The 23,131-nt window shown below is 46.7% G+C and overlaps 1 protein-coding gene and 1 pseudogene across 3 annotated transcripts in view; one reads left to right on the forward strand and one right to left on the reverse strand.

Moving 5' to 3' along the window:
- Positions 1-23,131, forward strand: part of LOC148143355 (uncharacterized) — a 352,041-nt gene that overhangs the window by 307,075 nt on the left and 21,835 nt on the right. The window lies entirely within an intron of this gene.
- On the reverse strand, positions 1,273-12,750 carry LOC148143363 (uncharacterized; annotated as a pseudogene). The gene is made up of 3 exons (XR_015751672.1): positions 12,531-12,750; positions 7,936-8,981; positions 1,273-1,880 (listed from the first exon to the last, which is right to left on the reverse strand). The product of XR_015751672.1 is annotated as an uncharacterized LOC148143363 (transcript).

The raw sequence follows: 23,131 nt of genomic DNA on the forward strand, positions 1-23,131 counted from the left end.
GGAATCAGCTGCCAGAGGAAGTGGTGAAGGCCGATATAATTACAGCATTTAAAAGGCATCTGGATGGGGATATGAATAGGAAGAGTTTAGAGGGACATTGGCCAAATTCTGGCAAATGGGTCACTAGGTTAAGTTAGAATATCTGGTTGGCGTGGACTGAAGGGTTTGTTTCCATGCTGTACAACTCTATGACTTTATTTCTACATAGTCAGAACCAATTTCACAAGACTAGGAACAGGCCATTCACCCCTTCCAACCTGTCCTGAGCTGTGGTTAAACTGCATATAATTCAGTGCAAGTTTCAGAAAGGTTTCAACAGCTCTTTTTAAAAATTTAACATGCTTTCAGACTTCAACTATGTTTCTGAATATATCATTTTAGGTATTCTTAATTGTAAAGATACGCGTACCTAGTGAACACGACCCACACCGCCGGGTGCTGCCAGTAAACTTTACAATGCTGATGAAATGATGCAGTACCTGCACTCACGAAAAATTTACAATTTCTAACGATACTAGCTCCTCATTCACTGCTCCATCTGATACACGACATTGGAAACTCAGTGCAGGAGGCTGCAAAAAAAATGCAGGAGTCTGCTTTAAAACAAAAACCTCTTGGAGCTCAAAACTTTCAATGAGAGTCTGAGCCTGGCAGTAAGTAAGTTCAGGTAACCTTTATTGTAACCCAACTTTGTTACAGCTTCAGATTCCACCCCCGCACCCCCCCTCACCAAAAAGGGGTTGAAAAAGTTGCTGTTTTTTTTTTAAATAAGCAGCTCAAGGTCAAAGCGCACACACTGCCACCCCCCTCCACCTCTCTCCTTTACTATTGGTCAGCACCGAGTTGTCCCTTTGTAATTGGGTCCTTGCTACAGCCGTAACCCATAGGAAATACTGCCTCACTCACCAATTTCAACCCATATCTTGTCTCCAAGTAAGTTTCTCTCCACGCATTTGCCAGTGAGGGGAGGGCAGTGGAGAGTCAACCAGACTGTTGTGGGTCTGGAGTCACGTGTAGGCCAGACCGGGTAAAAGGAGATAGCTGGAACGACTGAGTGAATCCTCTCCCACAACGAGTTTCCTTCCCTAAAAAGGACGTGAGTGAATCAGATGGGGGTTTCACCACCCCCAACCCCCGAAAATGGTTTCACCGTTAGATTCTGAACTCCAGATTTCTGACCAAATTCCAATTCCACCATCTGTCGCGGTGGAATTCAAACCCGGGAGCCCCTGGAATTGGGTTGATAGTCCAGTCGATAATGGCACTTGGCCATCACTCCTTCAATCCCCCTGCGGTGGCACGTGAACTCGCTGGTGCCTCCGCAGGTGGGAGGAGCAGGTGAAGCCTTTCCAGCACTCGGGGCAGCTGAAGGGCCTTTCGTCTATGTGGACCCGCTGGTGAGTCAGCAAGTTGGAGGCCTGGGTAAATCTCTTCCCACACTCAGGACAGCTGAAGGGCTTCTCCCCGTGTGGACCCGCTGGTGGGTCAGGAGGTGGGAGGCCCGGACAAAGGCCTTCCCGCACTCGGGGCAGCTGAAGGGCCTTTCCCCAGTGTGGAGCCGCTGGTGCCTGAGCAGGTTCGAGGAATTCCTGAAGGCTTTCCCACACTTGGGGCAGTTGAAGGGCCGCTCCCCTGTGTGGATACGCCAGTGGGTCAGCATGGTAGAGTCCTGGCTAAAGCCCTTACCGCATTCGGGGCAGGAGAACGGCCTCTTCCCCGTGTGGATGTGCCGATGAACCTCCAGGGCAGACGGAGCACGGAAGCTTTTACCGCAGTCGCCACACTTCCACCGTTTCTCCACAGGGCGGGATTCCTTGGGTTTCTCTATGGCCGAAGCTTTAGCTGCACATGTGTGGAGACTGTCCCCAACTTGAATTCCTCTTCCCAGGCCGTATAGCTATTACACGCTCCTCACTGAGTGCACTGCAACGGTAGGGTCTCTCATCCAGTCCCACTGATGCTGAAAACGTACTCAAACAGAAACCAAAACGCTTTGCTCCTTCTCACAGAATCAGAGTTGAAAACCGTTGCGTTCCCGATGGATTGAGTGACTGTCAGACATTGATGTCAAAGTGAGGACTGCAGACACTGGAGAGTCAGTGTTGAAAGGTGCAGCGCTGGAAAAGCGCAGGAGGTCAGGCAGCATCCGAGGAGCAGGAGAGTCAACGTTTTGGGCATAAGCCCTTCATTTGTTGATTTTGAAACTTCCGTCTTCAGATCCTCAAATGTAAAAAGAGATTACAAAAGCCATCACTGTCAGTGCAGGTTAAAAATTCTGAACAAGGAATTCTACTTTCTGTGGAATATTCTTTTCTTTTGTTATTCCACAAAATTGAAAGCACCATCCCACTCTCCCTCCCCCTCTGTTTTCACTCCACTCTAATTTTCCTGAAGGTACTGATTCAGGATCTTACAGGGGCAGAAAAGCAAAAACGTCAAAACCGACATCTCTCTGAATTTTGGATACCTCCACCTGAAAGTTAATATCTGTGGGATACTGCTAAGAGTGAGTAGGTCTGATTTGGGAAGAGTGTCAATTCAGTGTGAACCTGCAATGCAGCTTCTTGAAGAAGAACTAGACACAAAATGGTTTACGTCCCTGGGAAGCGGGGGAGCAAAGTGAGACATCAAGGTATTAACATAGACACCAGAGAGAAACTGAATGTAAAGATGTGGCAAATGTTTGTGGAAAGCCAGAGTCACAGATATACAGCACAGAAACAGACACTTGGATCAAACTCTTTGGTGCTGACCAGATATCCGAAATTAATCTAGTCCCATTTGCCAGCACTTGGCCCATATCCCTCTGAGCCCTTTCTATTCATATCCCCAACCAGATGACTTTTAAAATACTGCAATTGTACCAGCCTGAGCCACTTCCTCTGGCAGCTCATTCCATACATGCACCACCCTCTGCATGAAAACAATACCCCTTTAGGTTGCTTAAATCACCACCGCCCCCACTCCCGTCCTCAACCTTAACTTATTAACCTCCAGTTCTGGACTCCCCCATCCCAAGGAAAAGACCTTGTCTAATTACCCTCTCTCCCCTCACCTCACCTCTTCATTTTATAAAAGTCTTTCAGGTCACCCCACCCCCCCATCTATCCGTCTCTCCTCACCTTGAGTTTGCAGAGTCTGCTCCCTCCCTGGATTCACTTTAGTTGCTACAAGTGAACATATTCCCCTCCCTCCCTGGATGAAGGGTTCCCCTGACATGGCACGTCCGCGTTGTGACGTCACCAACGGAGCGAGGCCGGCAGCGGGGACCCCCACACTGCGCCTGCTCCGGACAGCGGCCGTCTGGTCCGCAGTGCGCCTGCGCCGTTTGCAAAACAGCTTTCCTTCGGAGAAGCTCCATAGTGTGGAAGCAGGCCACTCGGCCCAGGGAGTCCACACCGACCCTCCGAAGAGTAACCCACCCACACCCATTCCCTCCCCCCCGCCATTGCTCTGCATTTAACCCTTACGAATGCACCTAACCTGCACATCCTATGGCTAATCCACCCTAACCTAGACAGACATCCTAAATTAATGTAGTTCCATTTGCCAGCATTTGGCAGATGCCTTTTATATTGTGTCATTATTCCAGCCTCCACGACTTCCTCTGGCAGCAGGTTCCATATATCCACCACCCTCTGCGTGAAAAAGTTTCTACTCACTTCCCTTTCCCCATTCGCCTTAAACCTATGTTCTTCTAGTTCTGGACTCCCCTACCCTGGGGAAAAGACCTTGCTCTGATCCATGCCCCTTATATACTTTTATAAGGTCACCCCTCAGCCTCTGATGCTCCAGGGAAAATATCCCTGGCCTATCAGCCTCTCCCTGTACCTCAAATATTCCAACTCTACCAACAAGCCTTATAAAAGTTTTCCCACCCCTTTCAAAGTTTCACAACATCTTTCCTATTGCAGGGAGACCAGAACTGAATGTAGTATTCCAAAAGTGGACTAACCACATGTCCTGCACAGCCACAACAGTACTTGCCAAATCCTGTACTCAATGCTCTGACCAATAAAGGAAAGCATACCAAGGTCTCTTTGTTCTGCAACACTCCCCTTAACTGTTTAGGTCCTGCCTGGATTGCTTGACCAAAATGTAAACCTCACATTTCTCTAAATTAAACTCCACCTGCCACTCTTTGGCCGATCAGCCCATCCGATCAATTCTGATTTATATCTCTTTCCTCCCTTATTCCAGAGAAGCTGAAAATCTCCACCCCACACACTCTCCCTCCATTCTCAGTTTGCTGAACCTAATCCCTGCTGTACCTCATCCTAAAGGTCTGGTTCATGCTGATTAACAGGCCCACACTCACCGGGGGGGGGAGAGAGATCTAATTGAAACATACATAATACAGAACGACCTGGACATTGGGAAGATGTTTCAATTGGGAAGAGAGACTAGGAACAGAGGACCTTTTAGAATGGAGAAAAGGAAAATTTTCAGCCAGAGAGTGGTGAATCTATGGAATTCCTTGACACAGAAGGCTGTGGAGGCCAGGTCACTGAGGATATTTAAAACTGAAATAGATAGGTTCTTGAGTATCAAGGGGATCGAGAGGTATTGGGAGAAAGCAGGTGAATGGGGTTGACAAACTGATCAGCCACAATTGAATGGTATGAACAGACCTGATGTGTGAATGGCCAAATGTCTGCTCCTGTCTTATGGTCTCTTACTGTCCTGGACATAGTGAGAGTTGGGAGCAGGAGTAGGTCAGTTGGTCTTTCGAGCCTGCACCAGCTTTGAACAGATCATAACTGGATATTAATCTACCTAGGCTGGGATGTTTTCAACGGAACACAGGAGGTTGAGATGCGACATTATAGAGAATTATAAAATCATGAGGGGCATAGATGAGGTGAATGGCAGGTGTTGTTTCAAGATTAGGAGCAAATTTTTAAGGTGCGAGGAGAAAGATTTTAAAAAAGATATGAGGAGCACCTTTTTCCTTTGAGAGAGTGGTTTGTGTGTGGAATGAATGTCCAGAGGAAATGGTGGATGCAGGTACAGTAACAACGTTTAAAAGATGTTTGGATAAGGACATGAATAGGAAAGGTTCTAAGAGATATGGGCCAAACACAGGCAGGTGGAATGAGTTTAGTTTGTGAACATAGTCAGCACGGACTAGTTGGGCTGAAGGGTCTGTTTCTTGCCTTCCCCCAGAAACATCCACCTCTTTGTTGTTCAAAAATCAGATGAACTCAGCCTTGAATATATTCAATGACCCCCTAACTGCAGGAAGGCATCCCCACTTCTGAACTCAATTCCTCTAGCTTCGACTCTCCTGCTCCTTGGAAGCTGCCTGACTTGCTGTGCTTTTCCAGTGCCATACTTTTTGACTCTGATCTTCAACACCTGCAGTCCTCACTTTCCCCACATCCCAATATATCACCATTTAAACAATGCACTTCCTTTCTGCTGTTTTTTCCCCCCACAGCAAAGGCTATAACTTCACACTGTGGGACTGTTTTTGCCAATTGAGACACCGATCTGGATCAACATTTCCTGAGTCTGCTCCTCCCTGGATTCAGTCTTTACATTCAGTTACTGCGAGTCAACAATTAAAGCCCACAATGAAATAAAGAAATGGAAAAGAGAGTGCCGTACTCACAATGTCAAACAGAGGAAGGAAGTTGCATCATGGAGTGAAGCTCAATCTTCATTCAGAGAGAGAGAGGTGCAGGATCAGCTTCAGAAGCTCATGGGACAACTTCCGCATTCAGACAATAGTGGATGTTCTCATTGGCAGGAGGACTTCCTACTTCCGGTCCTCCAAGGCTCCCCATTAGCTTCTAAAGAAGATCGCGCCCCATTGCAGCGGACAGCTAGGAGCATGCGCTGTTCTTGCTGACACCGAGGAGCATGCGCTGTACACTCTGTGGCAATATTGCGATTACTGACAAATTTAAGTGTCCAAATGCCAATAGGAGAAAAAGAAACGGTTGAGCCAATATTTATTTTTCCCCGTGACTCGACATAACCAAACATACTCCTCACTATTTTTGCTAGTCACCTTGCCTACACCCCTCATGATTTTACAAATCTCAATAAGATCACCCCTCAACCTCCACTCCAGTGAATAAAGTCTCAGCCTCTCCTTATAACTCAAACCCTTCAGTCCCGACAACATCCTGGTAAATCTTTACCGAACCTTCTCTAATAGTATTCTTCCTATAACAGGGCGACCAGAACTGTACTCAATGTTCTAAAAGTGGCCTCACCAACATCCTGTACAATTTCAAAATGATGTCCCAACTCCAACATTCAACAGTGTGAACAATGAAGGCAAGTGGGCTAAACAACTCTTAACCACTTTGACTACCAGTGATGCAAATTTCAAAGACCTATGTACCTGAACCACACCCCCATGTCTCTGTCCTACAACATAACCCAGGGCCCTGCCAGTAACTGCTACAAGTCCTCCCCTTTTTTTAAGCAAAATGCAATTCCTCACTTTTATCTATACCTCTCTCGTACACACGCTCTGTCTCAGACACAGATACACACCACCCAACACTCTCACAGGCTTATACTCCATCACACTCATACATTACCAAGCATGCACACAGGCAAACATATACTCTTAGGCAAACTCTCACGCACGCGCGCGCACACACACACACACACACAGGTTTATGGGGTGAATTTGCATTTGCAGATACATTCAATTTTGATCAAAAAAGCACACAATCAGCAGGCAGTCAATCCATGTAATATTTTATAAATTCCTACTTTGGAAATGGAACCAGTCTGATTCAAGATTGGGATACAGACAGAGTCAAACCTCACATCCTTCATGTACTGAGCTGAGATGTCACTGATTTCTATAAAACCTTAAGTCATCTCAAGAATGCGACTCAAAAGTACTTCTGAGCTTTACATATTAATGAACCAAAACCCGCAACCCATTCTAGAAGATGAAAGACTAAACCACAATCTTGATTTGTTCTATATATCCTATCAGTAGTATGACACTTTGATCGGTTGCTATATGTTCCTGCTCCATAGCTACCCGATGAAGGAGCAGCACTCCGAAAGCTAGTGCTTCCAAATAAATCTGTTGGATGATAACCTGGTGCTGTGATTTTTTTCACTTTATCCATTCCAGTCCAACACCGGCACTTCCACATCGTTTCCAGTGAACACAGCCCACAGCTCCTGGTGCTGCCAGGAAACTTTACAATGCCGATGACATGGCGCACTCTGCACTCCTGAAAAAATTCTAACGATACTAGCTACTCATTCACTGCTCCATCTGATACACAACATTGGAAACTTAGTGCAGAAGGCTGAAAGAAATGAGCAGCTTTAAACAAAAACCTCTTGGAGCTCAAAGCCTTCAATGAGAGTCTGAGCTGGGGGTAAGTTTAAGTAACCTTTATTGTGACCCAACTTTGTTACTGCTTCAGATTCTCCCCAGCAAACAAGCAGAGAAAACATAGCAGATTTTTTTAAAAAACACCTCAAGGTCAAAGTGCACACAGACACCACATCCCCCGCCCCCCTTCTTTAATATTGGTCAGCACGGAGTCATCTCTTTGTAATTGGATCCTTGGTACAACCGTAACCCAGAGGGAGTATTGCCTCACTCAGCAATTTCAACCCGTACTCTGTATCCAAGTAAGTTCCTCCTCACCCATTTGGCAGGGGCTTTTTGAGTGGGGGGGGGGGGGGAGATGGAAATCAGCCACACTGCTGTGCGTCTGGAGTCACGTACAGGCCAGACCGGATAAAGGATGCAGCTGGGACGACTGAGTGAATCAAATGGGGGTTTCTTCCACCCCCACACCCCTAAAATGGTTTCACCGTTAGATTCTGAACTCCAGATTTCTGACCAAATTCAAATTCCACCATCCGTCGCGGAGGGAAATGAACCCGGGACTCCCTGCAACTCCGTTGATAGTCCAGTCGATAATGGCACTCGGCCGTCACTCCTTAAATTCCCCCTGAGATGGCACGTGAACTCGCTGGTGGCTCAGGAGGTGGGAGGAGTGGGTGAAGCCCTTCGCGCATTCGGGGCAGCTGAAGGGCCTCTCCCCCTTGTGGGCTCGTCGGTGCTTCACCAGGGCAGAGGGATCGCTGAAGGCCTTCCCACACTCGGGGCAGCTGAAGGGCCTCTCCCCGGTGTGGACCCGCTGATGCTTCAGCAGGTTGGAGGAATTGCTGAAGGCCTTCCCGCACTCGGGGCAGCTGAAGGGCCTCTCCCCGGTGTGGACCCGCTGATGCTTCAGCAGGTCCGAGGAATAGCTGAAGGCCTTCCCACATTCAGGGCAGCTGAAGGGCTTCTCCCCCGTGTGGACCCGCCGGTGGGTCAGCAGGATGGAGGAATTGCTAAAGATCTTCCCGCACTCAGTGCAGGGGAACGGCCTATCCCCTGTGTGGACCTGCTGGTGGGCCTGCAGGGCGGAGAAATTGCTGAAGGCCTTCCTGCACTCAGGGCAGGAGAACGGCCTCTCTCCGGTGTGACTGCGCCGATGAATCTCCAGGGCAGATGGAGCACGGAAGCCTTTCCCACAGTCACCACACTTCCATGGTTTCTCCACGGGGCAGGATTCCTCGGCTTTCTCCATGGCCGAAGCTTCAGTCGCGCACAAACACGTGTAGACGCTCTCCACGTCGTGAATTCCTCTTTCCAGGCTGTATAGCTGCTACACACTCCTCATTCAGTGCGCTGCAACAGTTGGGTCTCTCATCCAGTCCCACTGATGCTGAAAATGTTCTCAAACGGGAACCAAAAAGCTTTCCTCCTTCTCATAGACTCATAGTTGAAAACTGTTGCGTTCCCGATGGACTGAGTTACTGTCAGACATTGACATCAAAGTGAAGACTGTAGACGCTGGAGAGTCAGAATCGAGAAGTGCGGCGCTGAAAAAGCACAGCAGGTCAGGCAGCATCCGAGGTACAGGAAAGTCAACGTTTTGGGCATAAGCCCTTCATCTGTTGATCTTGAAACTTCCGTCTTCAGATCTTCAAATACTCTGTAAAAAGAGATTACAAAGGTCATCACTGTCAGTCCAGGGTGGAAATTCTGAACAAGGAATGCTACTTTCTACGGAATACTTTTCTTTATTCCATAAAACTAAAAGCACCATCTCACTCCGCTCTAACTAATTCTCCTGAAGGATCTTCCAGGGGCTGAAAAACATCAAGACTGACATCTCTGTGCATTTTGGATAATTCCACCTGGAAGTGAATAGCTTTCACAACACTGGGATCCTGCTGAGAGTGAGCAGGTCTGATTTTGGGAAGCAAAAAAAGAAAAGTGCCAATTCAGGGTGAACCTGCAATCAGCTTCTTGAGGAAGAACCAGACGCAAAATGGTTAACGACCCGGGAAGGGGGGAGCAAAATGAGACATCGAGGCATTAACACCGACACCAGAGAAAAACTGAACATACAGACATGGCAAACATCGTTGGAAAGCCAGGGTCATAGAGACATACAGCGCAGAAACACCCTTTGGTCCAACACGCTTGTACCAAACAGTACAAAGAGATCTTGGTGTTCTTGTACACCAGCTAATGAAGGTAAGCATGCAGGTACAGCAGGTAGTGAAGAAGGCTAATAGCATGCTGGCCTTCATAACAAGAGGGATTGAGTATAGACGCAAAGAGGTCCTTTTGCAGCTGAAAAGGGCCCTGGTGAGACCACACCTGGAGTATTGTGTGCAGTTCTGGTCTCCAAATTTGAGAAAAGACATTCTGGCTATTGAGGGCGTGCAGCGTAGGTTCATGAGGTCAATTCCTGGAATGTCAGGACTACCTTACGCTGAAAGACTGGAGCGACTGGGCTTGTATACCCTTGAGTTTAGAAGACTGAGAGGGGATCTGATTGAGACATAAGATTATTAAAGGATTGGACACTCTGGAAGCAGGAAACATGTTTCCGCTGATGGATGAGTGCCGAACCAGAGGACACAGCTTAAAAATACGGGTAGACCATTTAGGACAGAGATGAGGAGAAACTTCTTCACCAAGAGAGTGGTGGCTGTGTGGAATGCTCTGCCCCAGAGGGCAGTGGAGGTCCAGTCTCTGGATTCATTTAAGTAAGAGTTGGATAGAGCTCTCAGTGACAGTGGAATCAAGGGTTATGGAGATAAGGCAGGAACAGGATACTGATTAAGGATGATCAGCAATGATCATAATGAATGGCGGTGCAGGCTCGAAGGGCAGAATGGCCTACTCCTGCACCTATTGTCGATATTCCAATCAAATCCCATTTGCCAGCATTAGCCCATATTCTTTTAAACCCTTCCTATTCATATATATCCATTCAGATGCCTTTTTAAATGTTGTAATTGTACCAGCCTCCACCACTTCCTCTGGAAGCTAATTCCTTACACGTACCATCCTCTGGGTGAATACATTGCCCTTTTGGTCAGTTTTACACCTGCCCCTCTCCCCCACCCTGAACCAATTACCCACCCATTCTGGACTTCCCCACTCCAGGGAAAAGACCTTGCCTATTTACCCTATCCATGCTCTTCATGATTTTATAAACCTCTATAAGGTCACACTTCAGCCTCCGATTCTCCGCGGAAAACAGCCCCAGCCTGTTCAGCCTCTTTCTATAGCAGTGGATCCAAAGAAGTGGCGTACAAATTGACTAAAACTAAAGCAGCAGATCTGAAGACTGGGAGCAGTTCAGGTTTCAACAAAAGGATTGATGAAAAGGGGAAATGGGGTATGTGAAGAGGCAAAAAAAGCATTAGTGAAAACAATTACACTTAGAAACAGGCAAAGGTCTCATGTGGAAAAAAGAGATGGCAGACCAATTCACCACATACGTTGCTTTGATCCTCACAAAGGAGGACACAAGAAACATCCCCAAAATGTTGGGGAACACATGGTCCATTCAGGACAGAACTGAAGGAAATGAGCAGTTGTGTAGAAATGATGTTGGGGAAATTGATGGGATTAAAAGTTTACAAATCCCCAGCACCTGGTGATCCAAACCCCAGCCCAAGTCATCCAATTGTCAAATCTTGAGCTGACCTTAGCAGGACTTATACAGTTAATGGTAAGGTCCCAGGGAGTGTTGCTGAACAAAGTGACCTTGGAGTGCAGGTGCATAGCTCGTTGAAAGTGATGTTACAGGTAGATAGGACAGTGAAGGTGTTTGGTATGCTTTCCTTTATTAGTCGGAGTATTAATTAATGGAGTTAGGACGTCATGTTGTGGCTGTACAGGACATTGGTTAGGCCACTTTTGGAATATTGCATGCAATTCTGGTCTCCTTCCTATCGGAAGGATGTTGTGAAACTTGAAAGGGTTCAGAAAAGATTTACAAGGATGTTGCCAGGGTTGGAGGATTTGAGCTATAGGGAGAAGTTGAATAGGCTGGGGCTGTTTTCCCTGAAGCGTTGGAGGCTGACCTTATAGAGATTTATAAAATCATAATCATGGATAGGATAAATAGACAAAAGTCTTTTCCCTGGGCTGGGGGACATCCAGAACTGAAGGGCATAGGCTTAGGGTGAGAGGGGAAAGATATAAAAGAGACCCAAAGAACAACTTTTTCACTCAAAGGATGGTGCGTGTGTGGAATGAGCTGCCAGAGAAAGTGGTACAGGCTAGTACAATTGCAACATGTAAAAGGCATCTGGATGGGCATATGAATAGGAAGGGTTCAGAGGGATATGGGCTAGCTGCTGGCAAGTGGATTTAGATTCGGTTGGGATATCTGGTCAGCATGGATGAGTTGGACTGAAGGGTCTGTTTCCATGCTATGATGTTTGTCTTGAGTTTCCCATCTGAAACTTGCATCATCCTGAAAAGAAACGTACAAAAGACATCACTGTGAGCACAGATTTTAAAAAATTAGGGGACAGTTCGACTTTCTACAGAACACTTTTCCTATCTACTCGCTGAATGTATTAAGTTTGAATCCTACACATGATCCCTCCCCCTGCATTGAAGTTCAAATCCATCCTCATGTCTTTCCTCCACTCCTGGTGTTCGCCCTTTTCTCTTGTCTACAAACTGAAACTAACATCAACACGTCAATGCTTTCCTGGTCACTGCCATCTTGGAAGCACCCACATTCTGTTCCAGTGCCACAGATTATCACATTATTTCATCTCAAATTCACAGCCCATCTAAGTGTTTTTTTTTCTGGACCTCTCTCCCATTCCCTTTTCCTGTTTTAAGGCCACACAGACCAAGCTCAGGGCCAGGTCTCTCAGAGTGAAATGAGGAAATTCTAATTGACACAAAGGCTGCCCCGAAGTTGGAATTCTCTCCCGGAAATGACAGCGGACGGTGCCTTCACCAAGATGGCCGCCCGCGATGACGGCCCAAAGACAACCTCCGCCCGACCTTCACAAAGATGGCCGCCGGGCGCTCCAGGCCCAAAGACAACTTCCGCCTGACCCTCACAAAGATGGCCGCCGGTTGCCCGGGCAACCCGAATGCTCCTTCGCCGGTGAAGTAAGCACTGGGCCTGCGGGGCTTCTATTGGAGGCCTGAGGCCTCCCCCTAGGAGTTTATAAACTCCCAGTCTCCCTCCTCCCGCGGTTCCCAATCCTACCCTGTCTCACTGTCTCCTCTCCCCGGGGGCAGGTGCCAGGTCTTGGCGATCGGGGCTGGCGACCTCCTCCGGGATGTTTCTGAGACCTGTCCGTGTTCGGAAGAAGGATCCCCGGAGCCGAAACGCGCTGCTGGACCTGCTCAGCCTTTCCCAGCGGTTTTTGTCCTGGTCCCTTAGGCCCCTGGCGCCATCAGCAACACTGCCGCCGTCCCGCTGCGGGAGCTACACTGCGCATGCGCCAGCTCGTATAGGGGCGGGGACCTGATGAGTGATGTCATCTTCCGTTCAGGGGGCGTGGTTGGGAGAGTCCTCCACGAATTCGGAAACAATGGGGGCGGGGCGATAGTTTTGCTCGCCCCAGCCCCCTGAAGGTTGGGTTTCTTTTGGGTTCGAACGTAGTTTTTTTATTCAATGTTCAGAAGTGAGCTGAATGGGTTCTTTCTTGATTATAATGTTTTATTAAAATGTCTCTTGATTAAATTTTAAAAGTATAAGTGATAAATGCTAACTTAGCCTGGAGCACTTCTTTTTAAGAGCAAAAAGACATTGTTATCTTCTGGGTGTGTAGATTTTGGATGAGTAAAGATGGCCTTTAGTATAGTGATATGCCCTTCCTGTCGGAAATGGGAGATTAGGGAGAATTTCCACGTTACTGACGATTGCCTGCAGCAAGTGTCCTTGGTCACGAATCCTATCAGATCGACTGGATCTGTTGGAGCGACAGTTCGAGGCAATGAGGAATTTACAAGAGCTAGGGGGAGTGATAGATAGTTATAGGAAGGGAGAAAAGCTGCAGATACAGTCAGATAGATGAAGTAACACCAGGAAAGGTAGGAGAGGTAAACAGATAGTGCAGAAATCTTCTGTGGCTATCCCCGTTTCAAACAAATATGCAGTTTTGGAAAATTTAGGGGGTAATGGACTGGGGAATGTAGCATGAACAGCCAAGTTTCTGGTACTGAGACAGGGTCTAATGTAATGAGGGGTATGCTGGGGTCCAAGCGATGATTGTGACAGGGGACATCATCACAGAGAGACATTTCTGCAGCCAGCAGCGAATAATCAGAATGATGTGTTGCCTCCCTGGTACCAGGATCAAGGATGTCTCAGAGAGGGTGGAGAATGTTCTGAAAGGGGAGGGGGACAAGCAGATGGTCATTGTACACACTGGAACCAATGACAGCGGAAGGGAAAAGGATGAGATTCTGAAGGGTCAAAGAAAATTAGGCAGGAATTTAAATAAGGTGGTCCTAGAGGGTCTTAATATCTGGGTTACTCTCAGTGCTATGAGCTAGTGAGGGTAGGAATAGGAGGATAGAGAAGATGAATGTATGAGTGAGGAGCTTGTGCAGGGGAGAAGGGCTCACATTTTTGGATTGTTGGAATCTCTTCTGGGGTAGAAGTGACCTGTACAAGAAGGACGGATTGCACCTAAATTGGAAGGGGACTAATATACTGACAGGGAGATTTGCGAGAGCTGCTCAGGAGGCTTTAAACTAGTAAGGTGGGAATAGTGAGGAAAGAGATCAATCTGAGACTGGTACAATTGGGAAAAGGAGTGAGTCAAGCAGTCAGGGTAGGCAAGGACAAAGCAGAGAACAAGTTAGGATTGATAAATTAAATTGTATTTACTTCAATGCAAGAGGCCTAACATGGAATGCAGATGAAGTCAGGGCATGGGATATCATAGTAATCACAGAAACGTGGCTCAGGGATGGACAGGACTGGCAGCTTAATGTTCCACACTACAAATGTTATAGGAAGGATAGAAAAGGGGGCAAGCGAGGTGGGGAGTGGTTTTTGATAAGGGTTGGTATTACAGCTGTATTTAAGTAGGATATTCTTGGGAATACATCCAGGAAAGTTATTTGGGTGGAACTGAGAAATAAGAAAGGGATAATCACCCCCCTCCCAAGAAGCAGCAGGAAATTGAGAAACAGATTTGTAAGGAGATTTCAGTTATCAGTAAGAATAATATGGTGGTTATGGTGGGGGACTTTACATCTTTGCCCCCTCACACTAAACTAATGTCCTCTAGTTCTCGACTCCCCCGCCCCAGGAAAAGACTTTGTCTAATTTACCCTGTCCATGATTTTATAAACTTCTACAAAGTTACCCCTTAGCCTCTGATGCTCCAGAGAAGACAGCTCTATCCTCTTCAGCCTCTCCCTATAACTCAAACTCTCCAACTCTGGCAACATCCTTGTTAATCTTTTCTGAACCCTTTCATGTTTCACAACATCCTTCCAAAAGGAAGGAGACCAGAATTGCACGCAATATTCCACAAGTGTGATACAGCTGAAAAATGACCTCCCAACTCCTGTACTCAATGCTCTGACCAATAAAGGAAGGATACCTTCTTCACTATCCTATCTACCTGCAACTCCACTTTTAAAGGAGCTATGAACCTGCACTCCAAGGTCTCTTTGTTCAGCAACACTCCCCTGGACCTTACCATTAAATCTATAAATCCTGCTCTGATTTGCTTTTCCAGAATGCAGCCCCTCACATTTATCTAAATTGAACTCCATCTGCCACTCCTCAGCCATTGGCCCATCTGATCAAGATCCCGTTGTAAATCTGAGGTAACCTTGCTCGCTGTCCACTACACCTCCAATTTGGTGTCATCTGCAAACTCACTAACTATACCTCCTATGTTCACATCAAAATAATTTACATAAATTATGAAAAGTAGTGAACCCAGCACCGATCCTTGTGGCACTCCACTGGTCACAGTCCTCAAGTCTGAAAATCTACCTTCCACCGCCATCTATCTTTGAGCAAGTCCTCCTTGTGTTCCATGAGATCTAAACTCGAACACCTTACTGAAGTCCACATAAACCACGCCCACTGCTCTATCCTCATCAATCCTCTTTGTTACTTCTTCAAAAAACTCAATCAAGTTTGTGAGACATGATTTCCCATGCGCAAAGCCATGTTGACTATCCCTAATCAGTCCTTGCCTTTCCAAATGTATAAATACTGTCCCTCAGGATTCCTTCCAACAACTTGCCCACCACCGACATCAGGTCTATAGTTCCATGGCTTGTCCTTACTGCCCTTCTTAAACAGTGGCACCACGTTAGCCAACCTCAGTCACAGGTGAGGTGCCAGAAAACTATCAATGATACAAATATCTCAGCAACTTCACTCGCTTCCCACAGAGTTCTAGGAAACACATGATCAGGTCCTGGGGATTTATGCATTTCAAGACATCCAGCACCACATTCTCTGTAATATGAACATTTTTCAAGGTGTCACCATCTATTTGACTACATTCTATATCTTCCATGTCCTTCTCCACAGTAAACACTGATGCAAAATACTTGTTTAGTATCTCCCCCATCTCCTGCGGATCCACAGAAAGGCCACCTTGCTCATCTTGGAGGGGCCCTATTCTCCCCCTAGTTACCGTTTTGCCCTTAATGTATTTGTAAAAACCCTTTGGATTCTCCTTAACTCTCGTCGCCAAAGCCATGTCTTTTTGCCCTCCAGGAGTACAGGAGTTGGGAGGTTGTGTTTCTGCTCCTCCATCTGATGGTCTCTTGCTGTCCTGGACACAGAGTGAGAATTGGGAGCAGGAGTAGACTATTTGGTCTTTCGTGCCTGCACCAGCATTGAACAGATCATAAATGGATATGGTTCTCCCTACATAGCGGTGCAGAGGCTGGGACTACTTTCACTTGAGCACGGGTGACCTTACAGAGGTTTATAAAATCATGAGGGGTATAGGTGAGGTGAAGATTTAAAATACATTTGGAGATGTACATGAATAGGAAAGGTTTGGAGGGATACGGGCCAAACACAGGCAGGTTGGACTAGTTTAGTTTGCAAACATAGTCAGCATGGACTAGTTGGGCTGAAGGGTCTGTTTCTGTGCTCGGTGAAAGTGAGAACTGCAGATGCTGGAGATCAGAGCCACGATTAGTGTGGTGCTGGAAAGGCACAGCAGGTCAGGCAGCATCCAAGGAGCAGGAAAATCAACATTTCGGGCAGGAGGGGCTCCTGCCCAAAGCGTCGATTTTCCTGCTCCTCGGATGCTGCTTGACCTGCTGTGCTTTTCCAGCACCACTCTAATCGTGTTCCTGTGCTGTCTGACTTGAACAGTTCTGTTCTCGTCTTAAAACCATTTTCTTGCCTTCCCCCATAACCATCCACTTCAGAGACCCGGGTTCAATTCCCGCCTCAGGTGACTGTGTGGAGTTTGCATGTTCTCCCGGTGTCTGCGTGGGTTTCCTCCCACAATCCAAAAATGTGCTGGTTAGGTGAATTGGCTATGCTAAATTGCCCATAGTGTTAGGTGAAGGGGTAAATGTAGGGGAATGGGTCTGGGTGGGTTGCGCTTCAGCGGGTCAGTGTGGACTTATTGGGCTGAAGGGCCTGTTTCCACACTGAAAGTAATCTAATCTAACTGCAGGAAGGCATCCCCACTTCTGAACTCAATTCCACTTGCTAATATACCACGATTCATTCATTCCTGAAGAAGGGCTTATGCCCGAAACGTCGATTCTCCTGTTCCCTGGATGCTGCCTGACCTGCTGCACTTTTCCAGCAACACATTTCCAGCTCTGATCTCCAGCATCTGCAGACCTCACTTTCTCCTCCTAATATACCACTTGCCTTGCTGATCGCTTGCTGCACCCGTCTGACAACTGGCAGTGACTGGTGTAGAAGGACGCTGAGACCCATTTGTCTATCCACACATCATTCTTGAAGAAGGGCTCGTGCCTGAAACATCAACTCTCTTGCTCCTCAGATGCTGCCTGACCTGCTGTGCTTTTCCAGCACCACACTTTTCGACTGATCTGCAGTCCTCACTTTCTCCACATTCCAATGTATCACCATTTAAATAATGCACCTCCTTTGGGCATTTTTTTGTATCACAACAAAGGCTATAACTTCACACGGTGGTACTGCAGTTGCCATATGTTTGCCAATTGAGACACAGACCAACATTGCACAAGTATCCCCTCTCTGAATTCGCTCTTTCCTTTCAGTTTCTGCAAGTCAACAATTGAACCCCAGCATGAAAAAGAAATGGAAGCATTGGGCGAGAAAAAAGGGCCATACTCACAGATATTGAATGGAGGAAAAATGTTGCAGTCTGGGAGTAAAGTTCAATCTTCATTCAGAGAGAGAGAGGAGCAGAAGCAGAAGCTCAAGGTCCAACTTCCGCATTCCGACAATACGGCGGCTCTGATTGGCAGGAGGACCCGCCCCCTTTCGGTCCTCCAGGGCATCCTATTGGTTCTTCAAAAGAAGGTCGCGTGCCCTTTCAAGCACGTGCAGTGCTTGCTGACACCGAAGGTCATGCTCAGTATTCCCTGTGGAGATGCTACTGTTCCTGACAGATTTTAAGTGTCCAAATGCCAATAGGAGTTCAAAAGTCAATTTTTTATTCCCCCTGTGGTTCAACATTGTATTCTTTTTGCATTTTAATGGCTATTCAACTTTTGTATGTCTTTTCCCCAGGGTAGGGAGAGTTCAGAACTAGAGGGCATAGATTTAGGGTGAGACCAGAAAGATTTATGAGGGACCTCAGGGGCAACCTTTTAACACAGAGAGTGGTGTGTGTATGGAATGAGCTGCCAAAGGAAGTGGTGATGACTGGTACAATTACAACATTTAAAAGGCATCGGGATGGGTATATGAAAAGAAGAATTTATGGGGTATGGGGCAAATGCATCACTACATTAATTTAGGATATCTGGTCGGCATGAACTGAAGGGTTTGTTTCCCGCTCTGTGACTATTTTTACATAGTTGGAACCAATTTCACAAAACAAGGAATAAGCCATACACCCCTTCCAGCCTGTCCTGAGCTGTGGCCTCACTGCACATTTTTTAGTTCAAGTTTCAGAAAGATTTCAGCAGCTCTTGTAAAAAAAATTGAACATGCTTTCAGACTTCAACTATGTTTCTGAATATATCATTGTAGCTATTCTCAAATGTTTAAAATCAGCCCTTTCAGAACGTCATTTAAATACAGAGGTTTTCTGACAATAGGTGTGAATTCTGTCTGGGTCCCAATGTCGAATCAGACTGACACGCTTGTTAGAAAAGCTCTGCAGTTAAATTACATTCTGGGATTAACATATCAAAGAACAGAAGCCAATTCTAAACGATGAAATATTTAATCTAAAATTGTTTAATGAATCACATCTCCATGACACTCGACTGCTTTGACTATAAATTCTATGATCATGATCTTATTCTCCACAACCACCGAATGAAGGAGCAGCACTCTGAAAAACTTGTGCTTCCAAACAAACCTGTTGGACTATAACCTGGTGTTGAAAGATTTTTAACTTTATTCACCCCAGTCCAACACCAGCACTTCCACATCGTTTCTAGTGAACACAGCCCACACCTCCTGGTGCTGTCAGGAAACTTTACAATGCTAATGAAATAATGCAGTACCTGTACTCACAAAAAAATTACCATTTCTAACAATAATAGCTTCTCATTCACTGCTCCGTCTGATACACTACACTGGAAACGTAGTGCAGGAGGCTATAAGAAGTAAGCAGCTTTAAAACAAAAACCTCCTGGAGCTCAATAAGAGTCTTTCATTAAGAGTCTGAGCCCAGCGGTAAGTTACAGCTTCAGATCCCCCCAGCAAAAAGGTGTAGAAAAAGTAGGTTATATTTTTTAAACAGCTCAAGCTCAAAGTGCACACACTCCCTCCTTTACTATTAGTCACCACCAAGTTGTCCCTTTGTAATTGGATCCTTGGTACAGCCTTAACCTGTGGGAAGTGCTGCCTCACTCACCAATTTCAACCCATACCCTGTTTCCAAGTAATTTTCTCCCCACTCATTCTCCAGGAGGTGGGAGTGTTGAGTCAACCAGACTGCTGTGGGTCTGGAGTCATGTGTGGGCCAGACCTGCTCAAGGATGCAGCTGGGACGACTGAGTGAATTCTTTCCCACAATGACAGTTTCCTTCCCAAAAAAAAGGACGTGACTGAATCAGATGGGGGTTTCTCCACCCCCCACCTCCCGAAAGTGGTTTCATTGTTAGATTCTGAATTCCAGATTTCTGACCGAATTCCAATTCCACCATCTGCCACAGCGGGATTCAAACCCGGTAGTCCCTGGAACCGGTTTGATAGTCCAATCCAATATTGCACTCAACCGTTGTTCCTTCAATCACCCTGCGATGGCACGTGAAGCTCTTCCCTCACTCAGGGCAGCTGAAGGGCTTCTCTCTGGTGCAGACCCGCTGGTTTTTCCGCAAGTTGCCCATCTGACTGAATGCTTCCCACATACGGGGCAGGTGAATGGCCTCTCCCCAGTGTGAACCTGCTGCTATGTCAGCAGGTGGGAGGAATTGATGAAGCCCTTCCCACACTCAGGGCAGGGGAACAGCCTCTCCCCGGTGTGATTGCACCTATGAGTCTCCAGGGCAGATGGGAAACAGAAGCCTTTCCTGCAGTCGCCACACTTCCATGGTTTTTCTACGGGGCGTGATTCCTCGGGTTTCTTCATGGTGGAAGCTTCAGCCACACACAAACATGTGGAGCCCCTCCCCACCCTGACTTCCTCTTCCCAGCCCGTATAACTGTTTCAGGCTCCACTCTCAGTGCACTGCAACGACAGGGTCTATCATCCAGTCCCACTGATGCTGAAAACATACTCAAACAGGAACCAAAAAGCTTTGCTCCTTCTCACAGAATCAGAGTTGAAAACCGTTGCGGTCCCGATGGATTGAGTGACTGTCACATTGACGTCAAAGTGAGAACTTCAGACGCTGGAGAGTCAGAGTCGGAACGTGCAGTGATGGTAAAGCACAGCAGGTCAGGAGCAGGAGAGTCGACGTTTTGGGCAAAAGCCCTTCATCTGTTGATTTTGAAACTTCAGTCTTCAGATCTTCAAATACCCTGTAAAAAGGGATTTTAAAGGTCACCACTATCAGTCCAGGGTAGAAAAGAAAAGATAAAGTAAAACATAAAAGATATCTATCCCACCCATTTCCCAATCTCTATCTTTCCCCCCCCAACCTCACCCGAGTAACTAAGACACAAACCTGAGTTTGCAGAGTCTCCTCCCTCCCTGGATTCACTCCAGTTGCTACAAGTGAACAGATTTCGCCCCCCTCCCCCATCCCTCTCAGGGTGAAGAGCTGCCCAGAGGGAGGGAGTTCCACTCAAACCTGACAGGGACACTTCCCCGTCATGACGTTAAAGGCGCGAGGGGGTGGAGCAAGTCACGGGGGCGTGCAAAGGGGCGGGGCGTGTCAAGGAGGCGTGCGAAGGGGCGGAGCGGGTCAAGGGGGCGTGCAAAGGGGCGGAGCGGGTCAAGGGGGCGTGCGAAGGGGCGGAGCGAAGTCGACAACAGGTCACACCACACTGCGCCTGCTTCGGCCGGCTCTCAGGCCCGCCCGACGCTGCGCCTGCGCTGCACTGCATTGTACAGTTTGGACAAACCCGTTCTCTTCAGAGAATCCCCCAAAGTGTGGAAGCAGGCCACTCGGCCCAACGAGTCCACACCGATCCTCCGAAGGGTAACCCACCCAAACCCATTCCCCTATTGCTCTACATTTAACCCTGAGTAATGCACTTTACCTGCACATTCCTGGGCACTATGGGTAATTTAGCACGGCCAATCCACCCTAACCTGCACATTCCTGGGCACTATGGGTAATTTAGCACGGCCAATCCACCCTAACCTGCACATCCCTGGGTACTATGGGTAATTTAGCATGGTCAGTCCACCCTCACCTGGACAAAGTTAAACACCACATAACACCAGGTTATAGTCCAACAGATTGATTTGCAAGTACTTGCTTTCGGAGCACTGCTCCATCATCAGGTGATTGCGGAGTATAAGATCAGAACACACAGAATTTATGGAAAAACATGACAATGTCCTGCCACTGAAATGATATATTGAACTAACCTGGCTTGTTAAGGCTTTCATCTTTCAGAATGGGTTGCAGGTATCATTAATATGCAAATCCCAGAACTTCTTGTAAGGCTCCTTCTCGAGAGAACTTAAAAGTTTTATAACAAAAGGTGACATCTCCGCTCAGACAATGCATTAAAGGTGTGAGGTCAGGGTCTGTCTGTATCCTAATCTTTAGTCAGACTGGTTCTATTATCAAAGTGGAATTTACAAAATATTACATGGATTGACTGCCTGCAGATTGTGCATTTTTTGAGCAAAATAGAATGTATTTGCAAATATAAATCTGCAAATACAAATTCATCCCCATGGACTCGTTTGTGCATGAGAGAGAGAAAAAGTCTATTTCCGTGCTGTATATTTCTATAACTATTTTGTAACAGATGGTTTATTTCTGTTGATGTAAATATTGTTGTAAATCTTAGCTGGGTACTAATAGTTAGATGGAAGGGAGAGAGAATTCCTCAAGTAGGGCACCATAAGAATCCTGGGAGAGTCCTATTTCTGGTTTACTTCCTCATGAACAAACATTAAACACGAGCACCTATTTATTTTGAATTTTGTTTCATTTTTCTTGTTTGATTCCCTGCTATGACTACACTCTGTGTCTGGGTAGTTGACAGGCTGGGAGATTGTGGGTTGGGTAAAACTGAATGTTTTACTCTTCCGGAAGGTGTAAAAGGGGGGTCAAAACTTCAGCAGAGCTGAGAACAGACTGACATCACACTCCGGGGGAACAGGGAGATCAACAGAGGACAGAGAAATCAGGACCTGAAACCTGAGCTGACACCAGACTACCCTATGATTAGTGTTTGGATTAGCAGGGCCAACCCTCTACCTTTACCTAGCTTCCCATTTGATTACCCCCTCGCTATTGAGGATCCAATCCTTGCCATCCTGAAGCCATGTCTCTGTAAGGAGTCTCAGGTCATAATTATTCCCTTCAATGTGTGCAGTCAATTCATTCACTTTTGCTACAATGCAGCAAACATTGAGAAACAATGTTTTTAGTTTCAATTTTTGTGATCTTTAAAATCCAGTTTTGATCGCTGGTATATTTACTCTCCTTGTCCCTTTCTATCATTCTCTAATGTTCATTTTCCACATCACCTCACCGCTCAGCAGGCCTGATTTGGATTGGCCATGCTAAATTGACCAGAGCGTCCAGGGATGTGCAGGTTAGGTGGGTTAGCCATGGGAAATGCAGGATTATAGTTTCATAGTAATAGAAGCAGGAATAGGCCATTTGGCCCTTCCAGCCTGCTCCACCATTCATTAAGATCATGGTTGATCTATCCATTGTCTGAGCTCCGCCTCCCTGCATTATCCCAACTACCCTTCATTCCCGTACCATGCAAACACCCATCCAACTGTGTCTTGAATATATTTAATGAAGCTGCCTCTACTGCTTCCTTGACCAGAGAATTCCATAGATTCACTACTCTCCGGGATAAGCAATTTGTCCTCATCTCTGTCCGAAATCCACTCCCCCTAACCTTGAGGCCTAGTCTCACCCACCAGCAGAAATGACTGAATACGGTAGGGCTTCATCCCAACAGTGCAATCAATTCCCACTTTCCAACAAAATCCCAGATGTCCTCACTCACTCAGTTGCTGGGTCACAAATGAAAGATTTCATTTTAACTTCTTCTGATCCCATTAAGGGCAAAATATCCTTGAAAGCTGCTCTGCAAGT

Source organism: Chiloscyllium plagiosum, unplaced genomic scaffold (genome assembly GCF_037043375.1).
Source record: "Chiloscyllium plagiosum isolate Xiang-an unplaced genomic scaffold, Cpla_swu_hap1 HiC_scaffold_27, whole genome shotgun sequence".
NCBI lineage: Eukaryota > Metazoa > Chordata > Chondrichthyes > Orectolobiformes > Hemiscylliidae > Chiloscyllium > Chiloscyllium plagiosum.